The 14,632-nt window shown below is 39.6% G+C and overlaps 1 long non-coding RNA gene across 3 annotated transcripts in view; it reads right to left on the bottom strand.

Moving 5' to 3' along the window:
- The window catches only part of LOC140496589 (uncharacterized), a 60,109-nt gene extending 46,089 nt beyond the window's left edge, over nucleotides 1–14,020 (bottom strand). Inside the window, exons 1-2 of one of the 3 annotated variants that reach the window (XR_011964323.1) lie at nucleotides 13,835–14,020; nucleotides 6,664–6,711 (exon numbers count right to left, since the gene is read on the bottom strand). This is a non-coding gene — a long non-coding RNA (uncharacterized lncRNA). Of the gene's footprint in view, nucleotides 1–6,663; nucleotides 6,712–12,555; nucleotides 13,174–13,834 lie in introns of those variants that run through there. The other 2 variants (XR_011964319.1, XR_011964322.1) reach the window with 2 other exon arrangements.
- Between the last annotated feature and the right edge of the window lie 612 nt (nucleotides 14,021–14,632).

Genomic DNA, 14,632 nt, shown 5'->3' with positions numbered 1-14,632 from the left:
TGGTGTGATAGCTGCTGGGCCCTTTTCAGGGCTCTTTCCACCTTTGGTGTTCATCTGTTCCACTCAATTCTCACCTGTGGCTCCAAGAAGCTGCAGTACATGCAGTGACCACACCCCAGTAAACCATTTCAGCAGACCAAGGGATCTCAAACCCATAGGGGAATTAGGAGGTGTCTACCCCAAGCATGTGAAGACTTCCTCTGGTGGAACAGGCTTATTAGAGATGAATGAACTATTCTGCTGGAGTTCCTGGTGGAGTTCTCATTTTTCATTTAGCAACTTCTGGATTTCCCCATCATTTTTATCAAACTAGTCTTGGTGTTTGTTAGTGTTCTGACCCAGATGAGCAAATTCTGTATGCCAAATCTGTGAGAACAATTTGTTCCAATGGCCATGAAGGCAGCTGAAGCAGGCCATGTAGAGCACTGAGAGCTTGGTTAGACATCAAAGATGCCAAGGCCAACCACTGCATCCTGAGCCATCACCAGCCATCTTGACTCTGTCCTGCCACTGGCCTACGATGACTCTGGAGGAGAGAGTGAGGCTGATGACTTTGTGCAACTCTGTCTCACTTAAATCCAATTTATGCATGAATCGGGGGCGAAGACAAGATGGTGGAGTAGAAAGACACATATACTCTAGAGCTTCCCTACAGCCCACAAAGTACCTGTAAAAAATGACTCTCAACAAATTCTAGAGTAGCAGAATCCACAGAACAACAGAGTGAAGGAGGTTTCCAGTCAAAGGTAACATGGAGAGATGACAGGAAAGGTCTATCTCATGGGATGCTGAGGGGAGTGGAGCCCAGCCCTGGTCACAAGGCACTGGGAGGAACAGGACCTGAACAGACCTCCAGGGCAGAACTCCCAGTAAGGAGGGTCCCAGATCCCTCAATCCACAAGCAACAAAGGAAGCTCCAAAGGTCAGTGTGGGAGGGCTTTCCCAGCTGGGAGAGAGGGGAGCAGGGTCCTCCCAGCATTGGCTTCAGGTGTTGGCAGTAGCTGTGGCAGCAGCAGCAGCAGCAGCGGGCCGCAGGAGGCTACAGTGGCCAAGGAAGCAGTCTGGGTCCATTGTCCAGGCAGCTCAACTTAAAGCCTCTGGGGGAATTGAGTTGCTGATCTAAACCTCAGCCCTCAGTGGCAGCCCTGCCCCCACCCAAAGCCCCTGAGGGAACTGAGCAGATGATCTGAATCTCAGCCTTGAGCATGGGTACTGGTGGGAGGAGGAGCACTAAGATCCTCCTCTCCACAAAGGATTCAGAAGTCAAGTAACTGTCTGGGAAAATGCCCAAAAAAGGAAGAAAAAAAAATAAGACCACAGAAGGTTATTTTCTTGGTGAAGAAGTGTCTCCTTTTATCCTTTCAGATGAGGAAGAACAAGACATACTGTCAGAGGAAGTCAAAGCTTCTGCCTCCAGTACCTCTAAAATGAATATGAAATAGGTTCAGGCCCCAGAAAAGCTTGAAAAGCAAGTCAGCAGCTTGCTAAAGGAGAACCAAAAAAATGCTGAGGAAAATAACACCTTTTTAAATAGGCTAACTCAACTGGAAAAAGAGGTCCAAAAAGCCAATGAGGAGAAGGAGGCTTTAAAAAGGAGAATTAGCCAAATGGAAAAGAAAGTTCAAAAGCTCCCTGAACAAAATAATTCTTTAAAAAAGAGAGTGGAGTTCAGGGAAGCTAATGACTATGAGGTAAACCAAGAAATTATAAAACGAAAACCAAAAGATTGAAAAAACAGAAGATAATGTGAAACATCTCACTGGAAAAACAACTGACCTGGAAAATAGACCCAGGAGAGACAATTTAAAAATTATGGGACTACCTGAAAGTCATGATCAAAAAAAGAGCCCAGACATTATCTCTCATGAAATTATCAAGGAAAACTGCCCTGATATTCTAAAACAGAGGGCAAAATAAATATTTAAAGAATCTACCAATCACCTTCTGAAAGAGACCTGAAAAGAGAATAGGAATACTGTGGCCAAATTTCAGAGTTCCCAGGTCAAGCAGAAAATATTGCAAGTAGTTAGAAAGAAATAATTCAAAGTATTGTGGAAATACAATCAGGATAACACAGAATCTGACAGTTTCTACATTAAGGGATGGAAGGGCTTGGAATAAGATATTCCAGAAGTCAAAGGAACTGGGATTAAAACCAAGAATCCCCTACCCAGAAAAACTGAGTATAACATTTTGAGGGAATAAATGATCATTCAGTGATATAGAGGACTTTCAAACATTCATGATGAAAAGATCAGAACTGAATAGAAAATTTGACTTTCAAACACAAGAATCAAGAGAAGCATGAAAAGGTAAACAGGAAAGAGAAATCATTAGGGACTTACTAAAGTTGAACTGTTTCCATTCCTACATAGAAAGATAATATTTGTAACTCTTAAGACTTTTCTCAGTATTTGGGTAGGTGGAGGGGATTACACACACACACACACACACACACACACACACACACAGAGTACAGGTTAGGTTGAATCAGAAGAGATGATATCCATTAAAAAATTAAATTAAGGAGTGAGAGAGGAAAATACTGGGAGGAGAAAGGGAGAAATGAAATGGGGCAGGTTATCACTCATAAAAGAGATAAGAAAAATCTTGTTCAATGGAGGAGAAAAGGAGGAGGTGAGATGGGAAAAGTGAAGCTTACTCTCTTCACATATGGCTTAAGGAGGGAATAACATGCTCACTAAATTTGGTATGAAAATCTATCTTAGGCTACAGGAAAGTAGGGGAGAAGGGGATAAGTGGGGTGAGGGGGATGATAGAAGGGAGGGCAAACAGGAGATGGGAGTAACTAGAAGCAAACTCTTTTGGGAAGGGACAAGGTCAAATGAGAGAATAGGAAAAAAAAGAAGGGACAGGGTAGAATGGAGGGCAATATAATTAGTCTTACACAACATAAATATTAAGGAAGTCTTTTGCAAGACAAGACCTATATAGCTTGTATTGAATTGCTTGCTGTCTCAGTGGGGATGGGTGGGGAGGGAGGAAGGGAGAGAAGCTGGAATTCAAAGTATTAGAAATGAGTGTTGAGAATTGTTATTGCACATACCTGGGAAATAAGAAATACAGGTAATAGGGCATTGAAATCTATCTTGTCCTACAAGAAAAGAGAGAAGATAGGGATAAGGGAACGGTGGAGTGTAATAGACGGGAGGACACATCGAGGGAAGGGGTAATCAGAATTCAAGGTATTATAGGGTGGGGGGAGGGGAGAGATGGGGAGAAAAATTGGAACTCAAAATTTTGTGGAAATGTTGAAATCTAAAAATAAATAAATAAATAAATAAATAAATGATGAACATTCACTATGTAAAAAAAAAAAAAAAAGAATTGATATATATGATTGGTGAGGCATTCTCTATGATCTTGAAAGTTTATGGAGAATGGAAACAGTGTCCCAAGACCAAAGTGACATGGTACTATGGCAGTGCGGGAGGGCGAAGGTAGGTGATGGAGATATCTGAGGCCATGTTTTTTCTTATTGGCTCTTCTTGGACTTTGTGTACCTATTGTTCCCTGCAGTGGAACACAAGCTCCTTATTTTTGTATATTCAGCACCTAGGTAGGACAATACCTGGCAAATAGTAGGCACTTTGTACTTGTTGATTAAGTGACTTGTCCAAGTACCCTTCAGCAGTCAAATCCAATTTAATGCAAGTCACGTCATTATCTCCTTAATGTCACAGTCCTCCTCAAGAATGAAGAACAAACCACAACCTGTGGGTAGTCCCAGAGGACTGAATGGGAACCCAGCTGACCAGTTATAGTTGGGCAACTCAGCTCCTCCTCCTCTCTCCTCCCCTCTTTTCTTCTTCCTCCTATCTTCTTCCTCCCCTCCTCTCATCACCTTTCCTCTCTCAAAATGGGTTATCATACCCTTACTTGAGAGTATTCAGCCCAAAGTAAGTGGTTGAAGTCTATCTTGGGTTTTACTGGCTAGATTTCTTTCTCAAAAAACATGCCTTAAACCTCATTCATTCTGAATCTCACTGATTGGACAACAACAGGTCCTTGTCCAAACACTGCTTAATGGTTATTTTTTGGTTCAGAGTGAATATAAATAATAATTGTTTCTCTTTTGGCCAGCAAGCCAGAAGATCTTCCCCTCCCAGTTTGATTTTTTTTTTTCTTTTATTAAAGGGGCCATCCCTTGACTCACTTCTTTAACAGGCCTATTCCTTGAATGGGTGTTACCTCACTCAAGATGAACACTAGGAAAGACCTTAGCTTAAAAAGGCCAAGGTCCCCCACTGCATCTTGGGCAATCTCCAGCCATCCTGATCTATATCTGGCCACTGGATCCAAATGGTTCTGGAGGAGAAAGTGAAGCTGGTGACTTTGCACAGCCTTCCCTCACTCAAATTCAATTGCATGTAAGTCACGTCATCATCTCCTTGATGTCATGGTCCTCTTAGAGAATGAAGGACAAACCACAAGGACAACCGGTCCAACTTCCCACAAGTAGTAAAGAGAAGAGCAGGGATTTGAACTCAAGTACTTAAAACAACTCTTCTGTTTTTTATATTTGCTAAAAAGTAATACCTCGGTCCTTTGTCATTTTCACTAGTTCCCCTGAAGCACTGTTGTAGCATACAGATTTTAGGAAGTCCTCAATTCCAATGGCCACTCTCCCCATCTTAACAATTCTTAACCTCCTTTCCCTTCTCTTTTCCTTTGGAAGGACAGCACACACTTCTAGAGCACTTTAAGTTTGGTTAACAAATCTGTCCTCACACCAATCCTCTGAGATATCCCCATTTCACAGATGAAGGAAGTATTTATCGAACACTTACAATAAGCAAAGCACTATGCTAGGAATTGGTTACAGAAAGAGAAAAACCAATAATCCCTGCTTTCAAGGAGCTCACATTCTAATGTGACAAAACATATGGACTGTTTCAGCTGCAGCTCATATGGAAAGGTGTCATCGTCCTTAGGGTGCAACAGCAAAGCACAGCAATGCCTATTCCTTTATGTCATTTCCATTCATGAAATTTTATTCATTTCTGATCTTAAAGGACTTTGATGGCAAGAATTTTCTGAGTCCTTAGTAGTTGTGACTATAGCCCCCACAGAGTAGTTGTCAGGCTACATGTCCATAGAGGCTTCTTCCCAGGATGATGACTAAGGCACTGTGCTAAAAGCATTGCTATTAATAAGACTCTTGGGTTCGAGGTCCTGGGTTGTATCCATCAGAGTCCAAAAGGTGTGAGAAATTAATTATTTCTCTCATATTTAATAACTACTTATTGAATCAGGACCAAGACTTTTCCCTTTTCCTCCTTCCTCATCTAGAAAACAACTAGTGTGAGAAATCTTTCTTAGGGATTTACCTAGGTCAAGATCTAATAAGACAGTAAAAGAAATTCTAAGTTTGGGCTAATGGGTGTATCTCTGCCCACCGTCTTTGCTCTTTCAGGTCTGGGAAAATGTTGATTCTCACTATTATCAAGATGAGTCATATGGAAATTGATCTCTTTGACCAAGATTTGAGTGACCTAAGTCACAAACCCCAAAACAGCCCACCTCCCATTATGTTAACCAATCAGAGTCAATTAGGCACCCCTTGGGAACACTTACTCTTTGAAGGGCATCTAAACTGTGAGCCCACCACAAACAGAGATGGCCAAATGACCATCCTTTTATTAATAATGTGCTAGCCTTAGTAATAAAATGATTAAATTATCCAGAAACTATGTCTCTCAAACCTTTTTAATTCTCACAGATGATATGGCAATCGAGGTGATGGTAATGGTTTGACTTGCTTAGGACATTCTGCCTTCTGTCTTTCCCTCAGGATGACTTGCTATTTAAGCTACGTTGGTCTGCCTGCCCTATGGGTGGCAGTTGGTAGGGATGGCTGGTCCCTTTTCCACAAGAGTTGTTTCTGCAGATGATCCCTGTGAGGACCAAGCTAGAAACAAAGACCAGCAGTATGGGAGATGCGACCACTCCCTAGACTCCTATGCCTATCTAGAGGAGGAAACTGAGACCCAGAGATGAGAATCAGCATGCCTAATGATGCATCTTGACTAAATGTCTGATCTGGGTCCTGAATCCAGGTTTTCTGACTCCCAGTCCAATGTTCTTTTCTCTACACCAAGCTGCCTCAAAGTGTAATGCTTATATTCCTGTTTCCCTATTCCAGAAGTCTCATTTAAATAAGGAAGTTTTCACCTGACAGTATATGCTTTCCCATATAAAAAGTCATACCATAATAACTTACTTTCACATACCATTTTAGTGTTTATAATATATTTGCCTTATAACTCCTTAAGGTAAACAGTTTAATAGTGTTATACCCATTTTACAAATGAGGAAACTAAGGCCCAGTGAGTTTGTAAAGAACCTAGAGTCATAAAGCTAGTGAGTGTTTGAGCCAGAACTGGAAAATAAATATTTTGACTCCAGATCAAAAGCCCTGTTTGCTAACCTAGACTACCTTTAGATGAGGAAACTGAGGTTACAATGCCTAGAATCCATATGAGCAGGTTGGAGACATGATTATGTCTAGGTTTTAGATTTGTTTCTTTCCAACTTAATAATAATGCATGCTTTATGGCGTTAGTGAACATACTTGTCCTCAGTTGGAGAGAAATATGGACCCTTTATTTTGTGTAATTTGGAAAGGGGAGTCAGCCTTACCCATAAACCTGAAGACGCCCACGCCTTATCTCCACGCCAGCAAGTTTCCTGGCAAGAAAAGAATTTCAATTAAAATTGAAATGACATTCTTCATCCCAAAATACTACTAATGGTGAAGGAAATATGACGGCTCTGGAATGCAGTGTTTCTCTGTTCACTCTACCTGAGTTCATCATGCTAGTCTCTTTATCTTTGCTGCCCTCCTCTGGAACTTTTATATCACCTTGATCTCCTTTGCAAAGTCCATTGGCTTAATACTCTGTCTTCAGTATATAAGTATATATTCAGCTCAGTTCCCCACTTTAAGTGTATTTTAATTGTAAATGCATGAACCTCTTGGGGGGGGGGGCAGTAGTGTTATAAATGCCTAATTATTCTTGTTTGAACTGAGAACTCCATGTCTATAAATTGTAGTCTTACACACTTGTCTGAGGCACAGAAAGATTAAGTAATTTAACTATATTCACACAGTAAATGTCAGAGACAAGACATGAACCTAGGTCTACCCAATCCCAAGTGCAGCATTCTACTCTCTATGTGATGCTACTTGCCTTTATTTTATGGGAAGTTCAATGTGCTGGCGATTTTTAAAGTAAATAGATATGTTCCCACCATTGACCCCAGCAAGACTCATTGGTAAATACAAGCTGGAGAAAGCAATGCTTTCTAGCTTTTCTGGGCTCCTAACTGGATGAGTCCATTAGTACACTGAGCTCTCCATGAGTTCTCTGGCTTGATGAGGCCCACGGTGTACATGCATCTTTCACAATTTCACAGATTTTTGAATACAGCCTTCCTCTGAGATTACTCTTCCCCATAGGAGAGAGAATTAGATACACTATCTCAAACCAATCAGTCTCAAAATGACCTGCTTCTGAAAACTAATTGTTACTTGTACATTCTAAACTGCTATTTAATGGCTATTTATGGATTTCAAAGGATTGATCATTTTTAAAACACCGGTAATTAGATTCCTGGAATTTACAAGACAATATGCACTTGAATTGGTGACACATGCAAGATTTTCCCTAGGAGAAAAAACAAACATCAGGAACCTTGGTAATATGTTAACAAAATCAAGGTTAACATCTTTGATAGTAAAACAATTTAGTACAAGAATGAAATGGTTTGCTTTTGGGTATCATCAACAAATTCAAGGGAGGACATAGATTAGAGAAAATTGTAATGGAATCTTTTTGGTTTAATGCTAATGTGATTTCTTTCCAATTGATTTTTCTAGTCCAAGGGATTGTCTCCAACTGCTATCACTAAATAATAAAAAAGCGTAGAAACTTCTGCCAATGGATGGTCATTCTCTCCGTACCACTTTTCTCTCTGTTCATTATACCACAGGAGATCTTTACAAGTAGTCACTTTGATTCAATAGTTTTATGTACATTAAAAAATACTTCCCAATACAGAAGCTTGCCCTTTCTTATCAGCTTTGATAGTTGCAAAATTTTACTTTCTTTTTGAAATTTAAGGAAAATCTGGTTACTGTCAAAGAAAACATGAATTAACCCTATGAGATTTAGACTGTCTTATCTCAACTTTTTATCTCAGTACCCTCACTTCTACCGCAGTAACCTATTCAATTGGCCCTTTATAAATGTTTCTTTTTTGAATAATATGTTTGGGCTTTTACAATTTTGATGATTATTATAATAATAGCTAGCATTTATATAGCTTTAATGTTTACAAAGTACTTTACAAACATTACCTCATTTGATCCTCATATCAACTTGGAGAGGTAAGTATCATTACTCTCATTTTACAGATAAAAGAAACTTAGACAAAAAAACATTAAGTGACTTGCCCAGGGTCACATAACTGCCTTCAAGGAGCATATTAGGGTAACAACATCTGCACATATAAGTAAAAGTGTTGGCATACTCCTTCCTACCCTCTGCCATCATCATTCAGAAATCATTTCTCCTTTAAAATTTATTCAATTTATGCAGATCAATTCTGCTATCATAGAAGGTAGCATAAAATACAATGGTACGATTACTAGATTTTATGTCAAGGAACTTAGGTAGAATATTTGCTCTTTTATTTATCACCTATGTAACTTTGTGCAAGTTAACTAATTATCTATAAAAATAAAGGCATTCAACTAGATGACCTCTTAAACCCCTTCTAACTCTAAGACTATAATCACTCTGCTTTATGACTCTGTGTCTCTCTCACCCCTTCCCAGTAAGTTCAGTACCTACTCCAGTTCCTGCCCATTTTGGATACTCTAGTGTCTGAGTTTCTAAACTTCCTAAAGTTCAAGGATCTCTAAAATTTAAAATGTGGCTTAAATTTTTTTTTTTTTTGAAACTGGTCTTCTCCCCATCCACACATACCTATCCTTGCTCTACCAAATTTGACCCGGTTGCCAGAATTCCTGATTATGGCTCTGGGACCAGGATTAAAATGGTCTTCCTTGAACACCTCTCAGTGAAGAAAAAAAAAAGTTTCACTGTAGTTCATTTCTGGAGGCAATCTCTGGACTGAGCAAACGCAAAGACAAAAAGAGACGAAAGACTGTCCCTTTCAATGAAACTCAGTATAGCCTTAGACAATAGAAGACAGAGATAGGTTACACTTGCAGACAACTGAGACATGATCATCTGGCCACCAGCTGATTCTAAAAGTTAATGATCCATTATGAGGGAGGGGGAAGCAGGTATATCCTTACTCCAAACATTCTATTCATCTAAAGGAAGCAGGTGTGAATGATCTTCCACTTTACCACAACAGGATTAATGGAGGAAGTCAGAGCTACAGGATGTGCAACAAGCTGGGAAAAAAAAAAAAAAAAAGAGGAAAGGATACACTAACTGTGAAAAAACCATAATGACTCTAAAGATTGGTGGGGAGGATCTCTGGGAGAAATAATAAACAAAGTTCAGAATAGAATAAGACTTCCTTAGTTGTTTTTACCATTAAAGTACACCAGGGTCAAGGTTCAGCCAGGGATAGTTCGGGCAGTGTGTCTCAACTTTCCCATTTCTACAAACAGTGACCGATTGTTTAAAGGGGAAGTGCAAAAACAGAACTCATCTGAGACAAAGATTTCTGCTGGGTTTTGGCAATGCTTATCGAAAGTCTGTGCTTGCAATTCAGGCTGATGTTCCTAGAATTAAAAGCCTGGGTGGCCAGAAAGAGGAGTTCCTTAATGACAGTATCAATTCTGAGACAAGCCTAAGTAGGAGGTTGGGCATCTCTCAGAATAACAGCCAGGTAGGCAAGGATCGTTAAGACAAGGTTCAGGGGTGCTGGGGACCGCAAAATACCGACATGCCAGGTCCTGCTAGAATGAATTCGACACAAGCCTTCTTAAAGCCAAAGAAAAACACAGTTTATTATAGATTTGCTACTTTGGGTTGACTCTTAAGGAGCCTAAGCATTTGTAATGCTTGCATTCACAAGCAGGCCAGACAGTGTCCGAGCTGGATTGAATCTGAGCACCTTCATGGAGACAAGATGGAACTTAAATACAGAGAAGACTCAGGGAAGCATCCAGGTGTTGCCAGTTAGTCTCAGAGTCCTAGGGATGGTCCAACCCCAGGTAGGATCTCAATGGGAGTGGCTGGAGTCCAGACAATCTACAATCCAGGCTGGGAAACTTGGACTAAGTAGTCAGGAAAATCAAAAGGATGCTAGGGTCACCAGAAGAGAATGGTAAATGGTGATCAGACAGGGAGTGTTCAGGCTGGAAGAAATGGAAGGGAATCCAAGGAGCCCCCACCAAAGCCAGACTTTCCAGGGCCTTGCAGACAAATGTGACAAAAGCCCTCCAGATCCAAGGGGAAAAGGTCTTGCCTTGGGCCTGTACCCCATCAGTTAGAGATGGGAATCTATACGTTCCCTATCACAGCTTTATGATGACAAAGACATTCCTTAATTACAGAAGTACCTGATCCCACAAACACTGTCATCTGGTTGGATTTCATAAGCTATAGAATCACAGACTTGGATGTGGAAGAGACCTTTGGTCATCTGATTTAACCCCTCATTTTGCAGATCAATAAATTGAGGTCTAGGGAGATTAAATAATTCCCCAAGGGCCATAAAGGGAATAAGCAGAATTAGGATTGGAACCCAGGTATTTTTATCCCAAATCTAAGACTTCATTCACTCACTGGACCTTGCTGCCCCCTTTCTGTACCATGCAGAACAAATTTAGATGGGCAAACGGATGGGAGGGGCAGATAGACAAGAGCCACGCCGTATGTGGAATGGGCAGGCATCGAGAAGGTTGTGATCTGCATCACTGAAGGAAAGGTCCACTTGATGAAATCACAAATTCACTGGAATATTGAACTATAACTACAAAATGCCAAGTGATTTTCCTTAAGTTAAGATCTGATCACGTCACTCCACTGCTTAGTAAAATCCAGTATCTTCTTATTGCCTCTAAGATCAATGAATAATAACAATAATTTTAAAAATATACAAGTATTTGCTAAGTGCCTACTGTGTGCCAGTCACTGTGCTTAGGTACTTATGAAATAAATACAATGAATGAAACAAATGCGATGAATGAAAAAATCACCACTGCCAAGCAGCTTACAATATTCTCATCTCACTGGTTTTATAAGCCTTGTCAGCCTGGTTCCTTCAACTCCCATTAAACCTCATCATACAATATTCCCTTTCCTGCCCCCAGGAGCCCAGACAAACTAACCTCTTCTTCCTTACACATGACACTTAGTCTGTCTTCTCCATACTTTTGTACTAACCACCTCCTATGCCTGAAATATACTCTCTCTTTTCCTTCCCCTTATAGAATCCCTTACTTTCTTCAAGACTCAGTTAAAGCACTCTTTATGAAGCTTTTTCTAATCCCTCCAATTGCTAGTATCCTTCTTCCCTAAACTATATTTTATTTCTTCTGTTTATACTTATGTATGTACATGCTGTCTTCCCCAACAGAATATCAACTCCTCAAGGGCAGGGATTGTTTAATTTTTGTCTCTGTTTCCCTAGCATCTTGGACTATTCCTGTGGGCACTCAATAAACGATTGTAGAATGACTGATCATCAGTTATCCTATGTTCTCCCACCATGATCAGTTCTACTTTTTGTTTTTATCATACAGTATATCTCTTTGATGACTCCTTTTTTAATCACCTCTCCTTCCTAATTACTTTTTTGCAATGTGTTGCCTACCAATGAACCTCCTCATTGCTCTTTGGATGATTCTCATTCCCAATTCTTTGGCATTATTTAAATGCTTTCATTATATTAATACACATATACACACAGAAAGAGTCAAAATAACAAAGCCAAATTAAAGCAGTGAGAATCAAGTTTCTAGTCACACTTAGTTAAGTTTTTCCTACCCAACCCCTCAAAAAAAAAAAAATTCAAGTGCATTTCACTTGCCTTGCTTTAATTTCTTTCTGAAAAAAAAAAAAATAAGAACAAGAAGATGGGGGCAGAGGGAGCACATGATTATTTTTACTTAGTGTTTCACTTGTTCCATCCAAATTATTTTTTAGAACATTTGTTGATGGTTCCAACTGTAATTTGTGATAAGAATTTGATGTCTTTAAATCACAAAACCATTTTGGAGGTTTTCCCTCTTTGGGGTTCCTAATTTAAGAACATAGTTGGTTCTAAACGTGCCAAGAAGTCTGTTTTAATGGTGTTTGAATCACAGAGGCCATTTCTGATGAAAGATAAGCATTAGCTTTAACTGTCAGTTGCTCAAAAGTGATTTACAACTCTCTGATGACTTCATATTTTAGCTAATATTCAGAGTTCCTTAGTTCTACCAATGTGTTAAAACAGTTCAGAAAAGTATGCTATTACTTCATCACATGCCAGTTTTTCTAATCAAATATTAAGAGGCTGCTGATAAAAAAGATTTTACAAAAATCTTGTAACAGAACTTACAGAAGAGGAGATTCTTCAATCAAGAGAAAAGTAAAAAAAACAACTTATGGATAGTAAACCCAAAAGCCAGATTTCCACCCTATGAAATGCTATAGAAAGTCAGTTCAAACTTATCTTGTCGTGAATATCTGATACCTAAAAGAGAAGGATACACAAATTCAGATAGAGATTCAAATACCAAAAATGGGTTAAAACTCCTAAAATCTGAAATTTTTATGCCATGATCCCAGTTAAAAGTTCTAATCCAGTTAATGCCCATAGTCAGGAGAGAATGATAAACAGATACTTTACTTGAATGTGTTTAGTTCCCTGCTTACTAGGATAATAGTTTATTACAAGAAAGACTTCTGCTTTGAATAAAACAGGTCATTAGAATCTGCTAAGGTTATCTCTATTGGATGAAATGTGAAATACGGAAAATCAAATAAGTACCCTTATTTTAATAAGTACTCATTACGAAGCTTGAGCAAAAACAAAATTAATGAATAAGTTCACAGTTTTCCTTCTAGTTGCCTTTGTTTAATCTTCATCCCCTATGCCCAAGACATAGAATACAGTATTTTAAAATATCCATACATAATAGTACTATCAGTTGGTAACATCAATCTGCAAGCACTTATTAAGCACCAACTATATTCTAGACCCTGTGCTAGAGATATAAAGATAAAAGTCCCTGCCTGCAAGGGCCTTACATTCTATCAGGGACACCAATATAGCTATATTTTTATATTTTATATTATATATTTTTACTTTATATTATATATATTTTATCTTTATTTTTATCTCTCTCTATCTCCATCTATTTCATCAATGGGTATACATATACATGCAGATACAAGGTAGAAAAAGCACTTTGCTTACTATTTGTAAAGTACCGTGCTAAATTAATGCATTATTTTTCAAAAAACACATTTTTCAAAATGTATTATTTTTCAAAATCCCCAAGGATCTTGGGGATCCACTATGTCTTCTGTTTAAATTTTTTTAATGGGAAAATTGTGAGAAAAATTTCCAGTTTCCAAAGTCTCCTGTAAGCCCCCTTCCCAAAGTCTACCACTTGGTCAAACTGGACTTATATATGTATATAATATTCCATCTTCATTCTGTGTGCCTTTGTACGGCTGCTGCTTAGCATCTCACAGTCTTCAGGACTCAGGTAGCACCTTTGTAGGGGAGGCCCTTCCAGCTTCTCCCCTCCCTCCCCTCTCAAAAAATAAAAATATTTTATTTTCTCCCTTTTACGCACACCTAGGCATAGATATGGATGATATGGGCATACCTACAGCGAGACAGAGATGGAGACGAAATTATACACCTATATGGGTGTCCTTGCAGGCAGAGGTTTCTTTATTCTTATTTTTGTATCTCTATCACACGCCTGCACAACACTTACAGCCTTTCAAAGGATTTCCACCACCATTAAGATGTAGGATTGCCATCGTACAACTTCCGGTTTGTCACGTGACCCACGACAACCGACCACCGCCCGTCTGCCGCCAGTCCCGTTTGTCACGTGACCTACAGCAACCAATTATCATCCGTCTTTCGCGAGTCTAACCTATGCCCCAGGAAGAAGTTTATAAGTGGCGCCGGTCTGCTCTAGCACCTGGCGTGGGGCCTAGAGCATAGTTGGTGTTTCCATGAACACTCGCTGATTGATTGATTTTACCAACCAAAGCCAAAATTGACTTAGGGATAATGGCACGTGAGTGGAGCGTAAGGATTGATGTATAGACATGTTCCATTTCCACCCCGCCGTGCGCCTTGATTTGGGTGCTTACATTGGTTACGTCACCTTTGATTGAGATCCACTCGGGAGGAGGGCCTCCCACTCCAGACCTCCGGCTCTTTGTCGTCGGATTAGGGAGAAGAGGAGCGGTTTGGGATTGGGAAGACCTGGACCCCGGACCGCCGTCTGTGCGACTGTGAGTAAATCATTTCCTTTTGTTTGGAGAGTGGGGGTGAGGGTTTTAACAAAGAATCTCTTCAATTCCCTCCCAGAATCTAAGAATCCCTCCCACTCTAGGTATTGCTAAAGTTGAATTTGCAGCAGAGTTGGTTTTATTTTATTTTTAAT

This window comes from Notamacropus eugenii, chromosome 1 (genome assembly GCF_028372415.1).
Source record: "Notamacropus eugenii isolate mMacEug1 chromosome 1, mMacEug1.pri_v2, whole genome shotgun sequence".
NCBI lineage: Eukaryota > Metazoa > Chordata > Mammalia > Diprotodontia > Macropodidae > Notamacropus > Notamacropus eugenii.
This window is presented reverse-complemented; position numbering and strand designations above follow the sequence as displayed.